Source organism: Podarcis vaucheri (assembly GCF_965113315.1).
Source record: "Podarcis vaucheri genome assembly, chromosome: 3".
NCBI lineage: Eukaryota > Metazoa > Chordata > Lepidosauria > Squamata > Lacertidae > Podarcis > Podarcis vaucheri.
Genome location: NC_138761.1, coordinates 112,364,748 through 112,381,266, shown reverse-complemented (window position 1 = coordinate 112,381,266; position 16,519 = coordinate 112,364,748). Strand labels below are relative to the sequence as shown.

The 16,519-nt window shown below is 42.8% G+C and overlaps 1 protein-coding gene across 4 annotated transcripts in view; it reads right to left on the bottom strand.

The window, feature by feature from the left end:
* The window catches only part of PAK5 (p21 (RAC1) activated kinase 5), a 111,355-nt gene extending 106,610 nt beyond the window's left edge, over positions 1-4,745 (bottom strand). For all 4 annotated transcript variants that reach the window (XM_082215523.1, XM_082215525.1, XM_082215524.1 and 1 more), the window contains exon 1: positions 4,514-4,745. The gene's annotated coding sequence lies outside the window, so the exon portion shown is untranslated. The remainder of the gene's footprint in view (positions 1-4,513) is intronic.
* Between the last annotated feature and the right edge of the window lie 11,774 nt (positions 4,746-16,519).

Genomic DNA, 16,519 nt, shown 5'->3' with positions numbered 1-16,519 from the left:
TCATTTTGAGCATCTGTGCATGCGCAAGCAGCAAAACCTGGAAGTAACGCGTTCCGTTACTTCCGGGCTGCTGCGGAGAGTAACCTGAAAACGCTCAACCTGAAGCGACTTCAGCCCGAGGTATGACTGTACTTTTCAAGTTTATACATTTCACTAATTTTACAATCATTTTGACATTTCAAAACTTGACCTCCTTCGCCCTCTTTCTGGGGTTCCTTAAATATATTTTTAATATCTTCTGCATATCCAAATTAACTTAATTTATTTATTCATCTTCTTTAAATATATACTCTTTATAAAACTGCAGGTTATTACAAGAATCCTGCCAGTGTTTTTACCTGTTTATAATTTATCTGTAAATATTCAATAAACCATTTCCATTCTTTTGTAAAAAAATAAAAAATAAATTCTTATCTCGATTTCTCATTCTTCCGGTAAGTTTCACCATTTCTGCACATTCCATAAGTTTTTGTATCCATTCTTCCTTTGCTGGGACTTCTGCCTCTTTCCATTTTGGGGCAAGTAACACTCTTGCCGCTGTAGTGGCATACGTGAATAGGTTTCTATACATTTTAGGTAGTTCTGTCCCTATAACTCCCCAAAGAAACATCTTTTTTTCATTTCATTATATATCATTTCCCAGTAAGCTTTAACCTTACTACAAGACCACCACATATGATAAGAAAACTAACATTTCAGGAAGAGGTCTAGGCTAAAACCCTGTTTCCTGTCATCAAACACTCTATATTCCTAGAACTGCCAGATTCTATGTTCTAGAAAACAAGGAACTGACCATTGTCTGTCTCTTTATCCAAACAAACCAGAGTGTAACCTTAAACCTGTATACCACCTAAGATAAATTAATCTGCACTCCGTTTTAAGACTGAGATTAATACATCTGCTTGTCCACAGGTCTGAGAGGTTTTACGCTTATCCCAGGCTGCTTTCTAGGCATGGAGTTTTCCATCTAACCTGTGCTTTCCCTGGGGAAACCCACTCTTTACTGCCGAATCAAAGGAAACATCAATTTGCTGAAAACCTGCTCGACATTTGCTCCAATTCAGTGGTCAAGAGAGGGCTTCCCCAGGAGCAGGCAGTGAGGCAAATGGGGGAAAGCGTGGAGAAGCCCTAATGCAAACTTTTATGGCAGAGGTATAAAAGATGTGGCCTTCCAGTTGTTGAATTCCAATTCCCATCAACCACAGTATGGGCAATGCATATGGACGGTGGGAGATAGAGTTCAATAACATGTGTTCATATAGAAAACTATATGCAAATGTTGTACCGGTGGTATTTGACTCCTAGTAAACCTAGACAGCATCTTAAAAAGCAGAGACATCACCTTGCCGACAAAGGTCCATATAGTTAAAGCTATGATTTTCCCAGTAGTGATGTATGGAAGTGAGAGCTGGACCATAAAGAAGGCTGGTTCGAAGAATTGATGCTTTTCAATTCTGGTGCTGGAGGAGATTCTTGAGAGTCCCATGGACTGCAAGAAGATCAGACCTATCCATTCTTAATGAAATCAGCCCTGAGTGCTCACTGGAAGGACAGATCCTGAAGCTGAGACATAAATACTTTGGCCACCTCATGAGAAGAGAAGACTCCCTGGAAAAGACCCTGATGTTGGGAAAGATGGAGGGCACAAGGAAAAGGGGACGACAGAGGACGAGATGGTTGGACAGTGTTCTCGAAGCTACTAACATGAGTTTGACGACACTGCGGGAGGCAGTGGAAGACAGGAGTGCCTGGTGTGCTCTGATCCATGGGGTCACGAAGAGTCGGACACGACTAAACAACTAAACAACAACAAAACTAGCAAAAGTGTGTAACAGGTACAAATATCTGCTGGGAATGTAAAGAAAAAGAAGGTGCCTTTTATCATATGTGGTGGTCCTGTATCATAACAAAAGCATTCTGGGAAATGATATATAATGAGTTGAAAAAATGTTTAAATTAACTTTTATTTAAAAGTTTATTTATTTAAAAGGCTTTTCTATTAGAAATTTTAGGTGCTGACATTCCAAAGGAGCAGAAAAGACTTTTTATGTATGCGACAGCAGCCACACGGATGCTACTAGCCCAGAGATGGAAAGAAGATATAGTCCCTACCAGAGAAGAATGGCAAATTAAACTGTTGGACTATGCTGAAATGGCAAAACTGACCAAAAAGCTCAGGAACCAAGAAAACCCAAACCTTAATAAAGAATGGGGGGGGGGAGATAATTTATCTTGGAGAACACTGTAAGCAGATGAAAACATTAGCAGGATTTCAATAACACTTGTAATTTAGCAAGCACTATGCAGATAGTGTAGTAATATAAAATATAGAGTACTGAATAATATGTAGTTGAAAAGGTTGACAATAGGACCCATGGAAGCCAGAGATTCAGAGGAATCTTTAAATATGGATGCGTATGGTGGTATTGTTATTATTTTATACTTGTAAAATCAAATAAAAATTCTTTCATAAAAAAGAGTTCAACCACATGTGGGGGACCACAGGTTCCCACCTTCTGTTTTGGGGCTTTAAAGCAAAATTGGCTTCTTCCCCAAATGTTATGTGGCATTGGAATTGGCCTAATAAAGGTATTGCCCTACTATGTATTTTGGAATTATCACAATGAGAGATCACCAAGCCATTCCTTTGCCAGCAACAATTTCCTTTTGTCATTCCACTGTCTTGCTGTCTACAGCCTTGTATCTTTCTACAACAAGGTCAGTTGTGATACAGTTGTGGTTTTCTCCCAACCCTACCTCAGGGATAAATTATTCAGAAGTAACTTAGACTTTAAAAAAAGAGAAAAGGATACTGTACTAAAACCCAAACCATCACATCCAGTGATAATTAGGTATCACATGAAGAGTGAGATAAAAGAAGCAGCAAATATCAAAAACAGCTTTTACACTTCACATAAAACAATGGCAGACCTAAGAAGCTTGGAAGTGCATTAAAAAAAAAAAGTCAGCATAATCATGGACTTGGTGTGATCGTCTATTGATTTCATTGGCAAGGCTCCAAGATACCCTGCCCAGTGCATACATTGTGGCTCATGCTCTCTCAATGAGCTATTCTTAGACTTAAACTCCTGTGCAATATTTGTCTCCTAAAGAAAAGTTGATTCTTAAGCTTGAAACAAAACTTGCTCCCAATGTTCTCTTTTAACTCATCATCGATGTAGTATTATATAAAAATAACTACAAAAGTGAATCTATCTGTTTGCTGTGTTTTTTAAGCAGTTGATGAAGGGTGTGATCCTATGCACATTTACCTCAGCGTAAGCCTCATTGAACACACTGAGAATTACTTTTGAGTAAACCTGTACAGGAGAGTAAAATAATACGTGTTCTACTTAGTGAGAGATTATCTTGTCTTGCTGTTATGCAAAGTTCTCTAAAATAGGCACAAGAATCCTATTACCTTTCTTGAAATCACTCAGCTGTCCAAACAATATTTCCAATATTTATCTGACTGGATGTTTACATTTTTATCTCACTTTGTTTTATGAACAAGGGGATGAAGACATTAAATAAAACACATTTTTTAAAAAAAAAATTGCCAGCCATGTATCATCATTCTAAAATAAGCAAGAGTATCAAATCAAAAGAACTAGCAGCCCGCAGTTGAGAAGTACTCTTCATCAGATTCTTAAAAGAGGGCATTGTTTCACTAGGTTTGGGAAGGTGGCGGTTTTCCCCCTGTGTTTCCTACCTCCTCAACATCTAAAATGACAAGGTCACAGCAGGGCTTACTGCACAACACACACATGGAGAATATTAAATTTCCCCAGTTTCGAACCGCGCCTTTAATCTGCAAGACCAGAGAATCGCCACGCTCTCCATGCAAGCAGTCACAGCAGTTCCTTAAATCTCCCCCTCCCCTCCCCGCCCAGCACACCCACACCCAAAAACATGCTCGCTGGGGTGTGTGCGTGTGTGTGCATGCGCGCACACATGTATGCATGCTGCATGTGGCCAACTCTGTGGACAATCCTACCGAAGCATGCAGATTTCTGCAAACAGATAATGTCCGATCCCTGAGACATCATGTGCACAACAGCCCTACCCAAAAACGCATGGGCACATCCCTCACTAAAGAGCCCTGGTATTCTTTATTTTTTATTCTTTTTTGCAGGGGTGAAGGGGTGCTTCCTTGGCAGCACAGACCATGCTGGAAATGAGAGAGCTGGGATAGCCTCTAATCTACACACTCCACGGTCTTCCACACCCACAGATGCCTCCCATCCTTCCAAGAGCGCATCTTCACTCTGGAAAAAGGGAGCCAGCGCTGCCTTCGGGAGAGCAAGGCTCTTCCGTCCCCCGAGGAAGCTGACAAAGGCAGTGGCAACCCGGGGTACCCTCTCTCCTCCATCCTCCTTCCTCCCATCCCACATCCTCTCCAGGTAGAGGCTACGGATGCTGCCCGCTGGCCCTCGGGATGCTGCGGCTGAGAATGGTCCTCGCGCTGGAACCAGCCTTTCTCCCCATCCCCGCGGAAGCCTGTCGCGCTTACCTAAAGGCTGCCGGCTGGTTGTCAAGCGAGCTCCGGCCGCCCCGGCGCCTCCGTTACATCGCTCCGAGCGCCATGTTCGTGCTCGCCGAGGCTTGTCACTAGCAAGGAGGCAAGGCAGCACCACAGCTCGGCGGCTCCGGCTCTGATGTTGCTGTTGCTGCTGCTGCTGCTGTTACATCCGGGCTGCCGCCGGCCAAAGAGCTCCAGCTCGCCTCGTAGCGGCGATCCGAGGAGATGCTGCGGCTAGGCGAGGCGCGCAAGAAACGCGCCCTGCGCACTGGGGGGAGCGAGGTGCGCGCGCCAGGCGGGTATGTGTGCCATCCGCCCCGCCCCACCGCCTCTTCTTCAAGCCGCAATGAGAGAGACAGAGATCATTAGGAGCCCAAATGATGACTAAAGAGGAGGGTTGCCTTGGCTTTTCTCTGTTCTGAATTTCAGTTTATTTCTCCCTTCCTATTCCCCCCCCATAGTGTTTCCTTTTTATATATATAAATTTGGTTGGTTTTTCTGATTATAATTTTACGGTATATATAAAAAATTATTTATTTGGTTTTTCAGATTTAAAATTTCACAGTCACGTATCGAACATACAAGATAAAAACAAGATTCCAAGGAATCTCCTGGACTCCACTCCTACCCTTTGTGGGTCCTATTGTTAATCATTTCCTCCTGCATCTTTTATACTAATCCAATTCTTTTATCTCTCCATTGTATCCAAAATTCACCATTAAGCTACAAGTGACATTCCAATCCGACTAACGATTTTAACTGTTTTCAGTGGTCTTTAAGATAAGTTATAAATTTTCCCCATTCCTTATTAAAAATTTGGTCTTCCTGATTTCTGACTCTTCCGGTCATTTTAGCCATTTCGGCACAATCCAATAATTTGATCTGCTGTTCTTCTCTGGTAGGGACTTTATCTTCTTTCCATCTCCCTTTTGTTATTATTAACATACCGTCCAACATTTCTCCAATGAAAATAGGGTCAACCCATTCCTCCTCCATCATCATCATCAATAGCCCACCTGTCTTACTAGATCGCTTCAGCTGCTCTGGGCGGCTTCCAACACAATAAAACATTAAACATAAAAACACCTTCCCAATACAGGGCTTGGGGGTGAGATAACTCCAAACCCTTCAATATTTCTCTGATGGAAAAAGAGACGGGAAAGTGGGACATTCCAGGATCAGATCAGAAACTGGGATGGCTTCTGTAAATCCAAGACTGTCCCTGGTAAATAGGGCATTAAAGGCTGGAGAGAAGATTTGCCTAGCAAGAGAAGGCAAACCACAAGCAGCAGCTAGGGAAGAAGTCCCTGTGTGGTGCAAGTCAATGAGCTGTTGCTTCCACCAGGTTGGCAGGACTATTAACATCATTCCCGATCATTTGTGATATGAAACTGATCATTTGTGATATGAAGACTTCTCCTTCAGTCCAGGCTTCATTAGAAAAGGGGAGTTAAAGTTGTAAGGAAGTGATGGGGGGCACACATGTCAGGAAGATCTCTCCTCAGGCTCTACTTCACATCTGCCAAGTATTTTTCTCTGGCTGGAACTCTGATAATGGTTCTGAATTGCAGGGATGGGTGATAGCAAGGCCGGCAGCTGCCTCAGGCAGCAGATGCTGAGGTAGCAGGGGTGGCCAGGGCTAGGAGTACAATGTGATGGTTAAGTCCAGTCAAAGGTGACTATGGGGTTGAGGCACTCATCTCTCAGGCTAAGGGAACTGGCGTTTGTCCACAGACAGCTTTTTGGGTCATGTGGCCAGCATGACTAAACAGCTTTTGGTGCAAAGGGACACCGTGACAGAAACCAGAGAGCATGGAAACACCATTTACTACCTTGCTGCCACAGCGGTACCTATTTATCAGCTTGCACTGGCATGCTTTCAAATTGCTAGGTGGCAGGAGCTGGGACAGAGCAACGGGAGCTCACCCCATTGAGGGGATTCGAACCACTGACCTTCTCATCAGCAAGCCCAAGAGGCTCAGTGGTTTAGACCACAGTGCTACCTAAGTCCTCAAGTACAGTGGGAGACACTGTCCTTTCCCCAGTGACATTTCTCTGAACAGACCTTGGATGGGGATGTGTGTTTCTCAGTGCTTCAGCCACAAGATCCTTTGTGCCACCACTTGTGTAGCTAGGGTTGCCGTATTTCAAAAAGTGAAGATCCGGACAAAAAAGTCGTTGAAATTGCAAAGAAATTGGACGTTTTGGAGCAAATCGACAAAAACGACACTGCCGACATGGGCTGCTATAGATCTGGAGTTTCCCAGACTTTTCACCGATTTCCACCTAGGCGCACTGCTTGCAGCTGCAGTATTCTGGATACGTCCAGAAAATTCTGGACGTATGGCAACCCTAAGAGTCGCAAATTGAATTATATCCTAGGCTGCCACCTGCATCCAATGTTGCTGCCTTGATTAACTTATGGAATGTTAGCCTCACCATATTTTGAGCTTGCTGTGGCTTTTTAAAAATAAGTTCTTGCAGGCAGTTAATGAATGCTCTTATGGAATTTGAGGCATGCCATTCAAATTTAGGGGTTTCTCCCCCCCCCCAACCAGAACACACTGGAACTCAGTTCCGGCCCCTCTCAGGTGGGCACCATTGCCATTATAAGAGAGCAAGGGAGGCCTTCATGGTGAGTTGCAGACGATACCTTTAGTGATCTGGAGTCAGTGCAGGGAAACAAATCAGGTAATGGGCATGGTCTGTACAACAATGTGAGACTGCAACTTGAAACTCAGCAGGTGGGAGGGAAGGAGGGAGGAACTCTTGACATTTTGAGCCACTAATATCCCTTTTGACTGCACAGGAAGTGTGAAATATTCCAAATCTGCAGAACCATTGTTGGTTTCCTGTGGCGATGGCCCAAACCCAGCAGGATCCAGCCAGCAGATTTATGCCTGGTGCCATCTAACACTGGTGTATCACCTGGTAGACTCTGTAAAATGCAGCAACATCTAAGCATGCCTTCTATTTAGTCCAGGGACTGAGGCCAAAACTGGACAAATCTCCAGGTCCTGCAGAAGTAAACCTTCCGATTACTACATGACACAAATATCATCCCCGCAAACACAGAAACTTTCTTTCTCTCTGCAAACTGCATCCTGCAAGTTACTTCTTTTCTCGGCGGCGCTTCTATGAAATCTTTGGTATCGTGGGGCAAATCTATACTGGCAAGGCATCTGCCTGATCAGAAGCAGCATGCTCTGCTGTCTTGAAGCAATAGGATTTGTGAAGTGCAAGTAAGTAACACTGTGCAAGCTATTCACTGCAGAAAATGACTATACCTTCACTCTACAAACCTAGCAATTTTATTTGTAAGGCAGCTTTCTAGAATCTGAAGTATTCCCTATTGTGAGTTCACCTCATGCTTGGTTTCCTTTTGTTGAAAGCTATTCTTTCCGAAACTTAATTGGCATTGTGAAGCTTTCTCCTTTTGTACCCGGCGAGCTCTCCACCGCTCAGCTGTTGAGATGTTGGGGAAACTTTGCCAATCAGAAAGGACCACTTAGCACATGCCATTTTTCAACATGGAGGTAACTCCATAGACGTATATTGCTTATTTATTACATTTTATCCCATCATTTTTTCCTCCAAGTTGCTTATGGACATTGCTCTCCCCTTCCCCATTTTATCATCACAATGCCCCTATGATGTTAGTTAGCCCGAGAGGTTGTGACAGGACCAAGGTAACACTGCATATTATCTACAAAGATACAAAAAGACCATTGTGGACCCATTCACACTGCACTGCACCCCAGAGGGAGAGTCCAAGATGGGGATAGGTGTAAACAAACTGGACAAGACAATGTTCTGGGATTTAAAATTGGCCACAACTTTCATTGATTACTGATGCACGTAGGCTTTGACTCAGGCATTGGTTCTTTATATCCATTCTCAGCCTTCAGATGGAGGGCTGATGCTTAAGCAATGTCATGCCTGAGATTTTGACACCGCCTCGAGATACGGGTGACCGAGGTGGCCCTCTATGGTCCATCTGTCCCACGCTTGGCTTCTGGACAGAGACTTCCATTTCAACCCCTCTAACAGAGTGCTCTGAAATCGCACCTGCTTGAGGAAGCGTCACGACTCACAGACTAGCTGCCTGGTGAAGTCAGAGATGCAGAGAGCTGCTTCCAGTTCTTTTATTTAAATCAACAGAACGCACAGAGAGACCGTGAATTATTCTCAGTCTTGAGACATTGCTCAGAGTGCCCGTTGCAGCACTTTCCAAACCCCTCCTTACTGCCTACGGTGGCTGGAGACGGAATCTTTCTGTCTCTGTTTAGCCTTCTGCTCAAAGATGTGAAGGGGTTGCCTGATCCTCGGAGAAAGAGGAGGTTCTACCAGACTTTCAAGTGATGTAGTGTCCGCATCTGCTGTACTGTTTCTCCCACTCCCAGAGTCCTGTGTCTGTTCATGACTAAAGCATCTGCTTCCTGCCAACCTAGCAGTTCGAAAGCACGCCAGTGCAAGTAGATAAATAGGTACCACTGCGGTGGGAAGCTAAACAGCGTTTCCATGCTCGCTGGCTTCCGTCATGCTGTCCTGTTGCACCAGAAGCGATTTAGTCATGCTGGCCACATGATCCAGAAAGCTGTCTGTGGACAAATGCAGGTTCCCTTGGTCTGAAGCAAGATGAGTGCCACAACCCCATAGTCGCCTTTGACTGGACTTAACCATCCAGTTTACCAAAGCATCTGTTAGCTTGCTCCTCTTCCTCACCCTCCATTATTTCCCAGCTCTTTGCTTCTGCTTCTTTTGGGGTGTGTCCTGTTTCCCACCACCATGAATCTGGGTCCATACTATCATCATCTTCCTCCTGCCCAGAAACCTTGAAGTGGAGATTTCTACTCCTCCTCCTTGTTGGGAATTCCATTCCACCCTTGCTGCAGATATGTGGGATTGTTACATGTCTGTTTACATTCCAGCACAGATTGTTGGAGTCCCGTGAGCGGAACAACCGCACTGTATTGCTCCCCCCCCCTCTTTCACTCCAAGAAGCATGACAAGGAGAGAGGCCACGTTTTTCTTTGTCCTGATTTATGTATAATAAATGTGTAGTTTAGTATAGTATCCATGCCTTGAGCTTGATCTGTTGTGTGTTTACTCTGCTGAGTAATGTGTGCTCTTGCATGCACAGCAGCATCAGTCGCGGACACACATCGGAGGATGACTGATGGATCTCTGCAGCGGCAAGGCTGAGAAAAGCCAAACATTGTACCATTGTGTACCAACCACAAAATATTCAATATTATTGCATGCCAAACATAGAGTCCTTGACTGGTTCAACAGCCAGTCCCTCTTCACAAGGAACTCTGGGAACTGTAGCTGTATGCAGAGAATCAGAGTCTGGTAACCATCTCTCAGCACCCTTAACAAAGAACAGCTCCCAAAATTCTTTGGGGGAAGCTATGACTGTTTCATGTGGCATCATAGTGGTTAAGTGAATGTGGCCGCAGTGACACACGACCCATCCAGTATTTAGGTGCCTCTTGTCACTCTTTCCACTTGGCTAGGAATTAAATAGATATTGGAAACAGTGCTTGAATTTGCCGAATTGCAAAAAATGGCAAAGAGAATTAAAACCTTGATAAATGCAATAAAATTGACTTAATCTCTCTTTAAAAAAAAATTAAGTCTGAATCAATTATTTGAGGCTCCCCCTCAGCTAGTAACTAGGTATCCAGCCATCATGTCAAAGCGCCCAGTGAAACTGATAGCTAAGACATCAAAGTCCTTAACTGCTGGTTAAGCACTAAGAGGATTAATGTAGCAAGGTATAAATTCATCACATCCTGAAAAGATAGATCTTGGAGTACTTGTCAAAACGAATGTATCTTCCGATTTGATTGGCAGGTGAGAGAAATAATATGCAGATAGTGGCACCCTTTCCTTTGCCTGTTAGTCTCACATACTTGTGGAATGCCCTCCCATCAGATGTCAAGGAAATAAACAACTATCTGACTTTTAGAAGACATCTGAAGGCAGCCCTGTTTGGGGAAGTTTTAAATGATTGAAGTTTTATTGTGTTTTTAATATTCTGTTGGGAGCTGCCCAGAGTGGCTGGGGAAACCCAGTCAGATGGGTGGGGTATAAATAATAATAAAATTATTATTATTATTATTATTATTATTATTATTATTATTATTATTATTATTAAACTTCCTTCCTTCCTCCCTTCCTCCCTTCCTTCCTTCCTTCCTTCTTCTATTAACTTCTCAGTTCTGATCTTGGCTTCATCTTCCAACCCTTATGAAACTTAACACCCTTTATACTGTTGCATATATAGAATTATAAATATATTAGTTCAATGGTAGTCACAGAAGTGTATGGGGTCTTAGGGGAGGAGTAGTACCTCTGGTGAGGGACATGTTGTGCTTGTTCTAGGGTAGTTTGTCCACCTTTGATCCCCACTCTGCATACACTCAGCTCTCACCTGTGGCTTCCAGAAGCTGTTAGCATGCAACAGTGGCCACACCCCAGGAAACAACTTCGACTGGCCAGCTAAACCAAGTAAGCCAATGGGTCTCAAACCCTCAGGAAGGTCCTCTGCATGCAAAGACAGTATCTGGAAGATTAAGCAGACGAGAACAATAGTGGGTCCAATGGTCAGGAAGGTAGCTTTTTCACATGCTGTAGAGGGAAGTGTGGGGCAGATGGGGCTCATCAATCTGGGAGGATAACCCATCAAAGAGAAGGAAAACTCTGATCCTAAATCTCTGCTGCCTTGCAGGATATCTCCAGGAGAAGAAAAGGCTAAGGAGTAAATCCTACACAAATCCGGAGTGGAGTCCCTAAGACGGTTGGATGGCGCCTTTTAAAAATGCAAACTATATGAAAATTTAAGCATTAAGAGCCCACAAATGCTTCTGAAGATCAAATTAGAGTCAGAGGAATTCTTGATTTACCTCCACCTGTCTAAAGGACAGCCTTGAGGAACTCAGAATATATCAGGACAAAAATGGCCTTAACTGGAATCTGGCTAAATAAAATGTAGAATATAGTAGGCTTATCAACAGCTATTAGCCATACACACACACACACACACACACACACACACACACACACATGCTTCCGGGTCATGTGGCCAGCATGACTAAGCTGCTTCTGGCGAACCAGAGCAGTGCATGGAAACAACGCCGTTTACCTTCCCGTCGGAGTGGTACCTATTTATCTACTTGCACTTTGACGTGCTTTCGAACTGCTGGGTTGGCAGGAGCAGGGACTGAGCAACGGAAGCTCACCCCGTCACAGGGATTCGAACCACTGACCTTCTGATCGGCAAGCCCTAGGCTCTGTGGTTTAACTCACAGCTCCACCAGCATATATATATATATATATATATAGAGAGAGAGAGAGAGAGAGAGAGAGAGAGAGAGAGTGTGGCACCTCGGGTTACAAACGCTTTGGGTTACGTGTTTTCAGGTTGCGGACTGCAGGAAACCTGGAAGTACCGGAAAGGGTTACTTCCGGGTTTTGCCACTTGTGCATGCGCAGAAGTGCTAAATCACACTTTGCACATGCGCAGAAGCACCAAATCGTGTCACGCGCATGCACAGACGCAGCACTGCAGGTTACGAACGCTGTGGGTTGCGGACGTGCCTCCGTCACGGATTACGTCCACAACTCGAGGTTCCACTGTATATTCCATGTTCAGAGGCAGTCGCTGTGGGGTAAACAACAGGAGTTATATTGCCCTCCCGGCCTGCTTCTTGACTTCCCAAAAGCACCCAAATGACTGCTGTGAGAAACAAGATGTTGGGCTCTTGGTCTGATCCAGCATACCTGTAGTACACATGCAAGCTACTTGAGTTTGCTCCAAATTGTATCTGTCTCCATGCAGTGCAGCAAAGCACCACATGGGCAATCACAGTGGAAATATCCAACCCCTTAGAATGGGACAGTGTATTGAAAATTGCAGTAGATGAGTCTTATAGACAGTCATTCAACAAAACCAAGTGATTCATCGTTTGGAGACAGATATCACCCATGGTCTCATCTTGTCTGGTCTTGGAGTGTAGCATCAAAAAACCTAAAAGGGCGATGAAGACCCAGGGAGGTACAGCCAGTGCCAGAAGATGCATTTTTGACAATAGAAACTGCAGTCAGAAATAAAGCTGTAAGCAGAGGGGGCTGCATATTTTAAGTGAACAGCAAATAACTTTAATTAGGGTCTCTGCAGGGTTGCAAGTCTGCAGAGCTCTAATTAAAGAAAAAACAGAAGCAAGCAAGTGAGCAAAAAAGATATCTTATCTAGCTTGGAAGTGTTCTCCAAATGTTTCCCACTCTCAAGGAACGGAACAAAGACTATGAGCAGGTGCCTGCAGATAGATTTGAAGAATAGCTTTGAACCTATGATCTTTTCAACAAAAATCTACAAAGGAAAAGAAAATAACTTGCCAATGGTGCTTGCTTCAAAAGACCAGTCTTGGAGATAGTTAAAATACCTTTGTATTATTTAATTTCGACCTGTAGATAAGGATGGAGGAGGAATTTGATTCAGGTCACATGCAAAGGTGAGCCTACCAAATTTGTACTTTCTGAGGGTGGGGTACACAAACCAAAAAGCAGTCACCTTTCAAAATTTGTACTTCTCTGAATTGTACAATGCAGTTCTCCAGACAAGTAATGTATTCAAAAATGCAGGTGCATAAAGATGATTCTATTAGGAGAAGCAGGAATTTTGAAGAGTGGCTATGCTTTGCTATTCACATTGTTTCAGAAAGTGCAAACTAGATAGGGTCACCTTTAAATGAGAACTGAATCAAATTTATCCCCATCACCTGGATTCTGGAGGAGAGGGTTGCTTAAATATATGTTTACACAGTCCATATCTCATTGCAGGGAATATTTTGTTGGACTGGTCATGTTGTGCGGATGCCTGATGATCGTCTTCCAAAGCAACAATTCTATGCCGAACATAAAAATGGAAAGCGTAATGCTGGTGGTCAATAAAAGAGGTTTAAAGACTGTCTCAAGTAAATCTTAAAAAATGTAGTATAAACACCAACAATTGGGAAACACTGGCCTGCGAGCGCTCCAGTTGGAGAACAGCCTTTACCAAAGATGTCATGGGCTTTGAAAACATTTGAACTCAGGACGCAAGGGAGAAATGTGCTAGGATCAAAGCACGCTTGGCAAATCTACACCGTGATCAGCTCCTGCCCGGAAACCAATGTCCCCACTGTGGAAGGACGTGTGGATCCAGAATTGGCCTCCACAGTCACTTAGGGACTAGTTTTGTGTTTATGGAAGACAATCTTACTCAGCTACGAGTGATAGCCAAAGAAGAAGAAGAAGAAGGGAATAGCATAAATTATTACCATATTGGCCCGAATATAAGCCGCACCTGAATATAAACCGCACCTTTAAAATTCAAAGGGGGGGGGAGAGGAATACCCAAATATAAGCCGCTCCCTTAAAATTCTCCAGGCACTCACACCTGTTCCATTTTACTATATGTCTGTTTCAGCAGCGATATTGTAAAAGCCCATTTTTGTAAGGTTGCAAATTTAAGCCGCACTTTTAACTTTTCACAGTCAGAATTTGGAAAAAAGGTGAGGCTTATATTCAGGCCAATACGGTGTGTGTTTTGTGAACTTTGCAGTGTTTGCAGGCCTTACAAATTGGGAACTCACCGATACAGATCTTTAAAGATATTCCTAAACATATTTTGGACTTGAGAGCTTCTTATAAGGATTTGGTCTACCTGTTGAAGAAGAACACCATTCTCTTCAGGTGGGAATTTCCACAGGGACTGTCTTTTGACTACAGGGGGAAGAAGGTGAAAATAAAGACGATACAGGATAAAGACAGGTTCCTGCAAAGAAATCAAGAAGATTTACAGAAAGGAACTGTAGACCCAATTGCTGAGCAAAAGAGTGTAATAGACATCTTGAACCTCTCGTTTGGACAGAACCTTCCACCACCAACAGAGGAGGAACAACAATTGGGAGCTGTTGGAGGAATACCAGAAAAATAACAAGATGGCCCTGCAATTCCTTAGCTGGAATTGTAATGGGATGAACATGCCTTTGAAGAGACGACAAGTATTCCATATTTTGTACAGAGAACAACTGGACTTGATTTGCTTACAGGAAACTCATATAACTAGAGCTCACAGGAGACTGCTTATGAATAAAAAATTGGGACAAGAATTTATTTCGTCGGACAAAGTGAAAAAAAGAGGAGTTGTGATTTATGTAAAAGAGAAGTGGGCCCCAAAAATGATGTTCAAAGATGAACAAGGAAGATATTTAGCGGTGGAGATACAGGTACAAGGAGAAAAATTTTTGATAATTGGGATCTATGCACCAAATGAAGGCAAAGCAGAATTCTTCAAAAACTTCATGAAACTTTGATGGACTATTTGGAATATAATATGATAATCATGGGAGATATGAATGGTGTAGTTTCTACAAACATGGACAAGACACAAAGACTGACACTTACTAAAGAAGGGAGACTCCCGAAGACTTTCTTCGAAATGACTGAAAATATGGACTTAATAGACATTTGGAGAACAAGGAACCCTCTTGAAAGAGAGGGAACCTTTTTCTCCCAAGCAAAGATGACCTGGACCAGAATCGACCAAATATGGGTTACTAGTGGAATGGCTCCGAAGATTAAGAAGGTAGAAATCTGCCCAAAAACCTGTTCCGACCATAACGCCGTGAAGATGGAAATGAAATTTACAACAACTGGTCAGTTTAGATGGAGAATGAATGACACCCTGTTTCGAGATAGAGAGATCCACACGAAGGCCCAAAAAACTCTAAAGGACTATTTTGAAATTAATCTAAAGGGCGATGTGGAAAAAAGAGTGATCTGGGACGCAAGTAAAGCTGTGATGCGAGGATTTTTGATTCAACAAAACTCAATAAAGAAGAGAAAGCAGAATGAGAAAAAGGAAAAATTTTTGGAAAAGATAAAAGAAGGAGAGAAAAAATTAAGATCAAAACCAAAGTCCCAGGAGATTTTGAGGGAGATTAAGTTATATCAAACACAATATATGGAATTGATGAACCAAGAGATAGAGTGGAAAATAAAGCAAATGAAACAAAAGACATTTGAGTCGGCAGACAAATGTGGTAAACTTTTGGCATGGCAACTAAAGAAAAGACAGAAATTAAATACAGTTACAAGTTTAGAAGTGGATGGAAAGATTAAATCTAAACCCAACGAGATAAGAAATTGTTTTGTGAGTTATTTTAAAAAACTTTATTCTCAAGGATTACAAAATGAAGAGGACATAGATAAATTCCTTAATAAATTTGGATTACAGAAAATCTCTCATCAAAGCAAGATGGATCTAAACCAGAGAATTACAGAACAAGAGATAGAGGGTGCCATTCAGGACATGCAGTTGGGCAAATCTCCAGGGCCAGACGGACTGACTTCCAGATATTACAAATCTTTAAAGGAATGGCTGATACAACCGTTAAAGGACGTCTGCAATGAGATCTTAGAGGGAAAAAAGGCACCCGAATCGTGGAAAGAAGCATATATTTCACTCATACCAAAGACAGAGACTGAAAAGACTCAACTGAAGAACTACCGCCCAATTTCGTTACTCAATGTGGATTACAAAATTTTTGCAGACATTTTAGCAAAAAGATTTAAAAGAGTACTGATGGAGAAGATTCACAGAGACCAAGCAGGCTTTCTCCCAAAGAGACACCTCTCAGACAATGTTAGGAATATAATAGACATTTTGGAAAAGTTAGAGGTGAATATAAATACTAAAGCAGTCATGATATTTGTGGATGCGGAGAAAGCCTTTGACAATATTTCGTGGAGTTTTATGAAAAAGAATCTTCATGGGATGGGGGTAGGACAAGGATTTGAGAATGGTGTGGGTGCAATATATTCCGAACAAAAAGCTAAGTTGATTGTAAATAATGTAATAACTGAGGAACTTAAGATAGAAAAAGGAACACGACAGGGGTGCCCAATTTCTCCATTGCTTTTTATTTCGGTCCTGGAGGTGTTGCT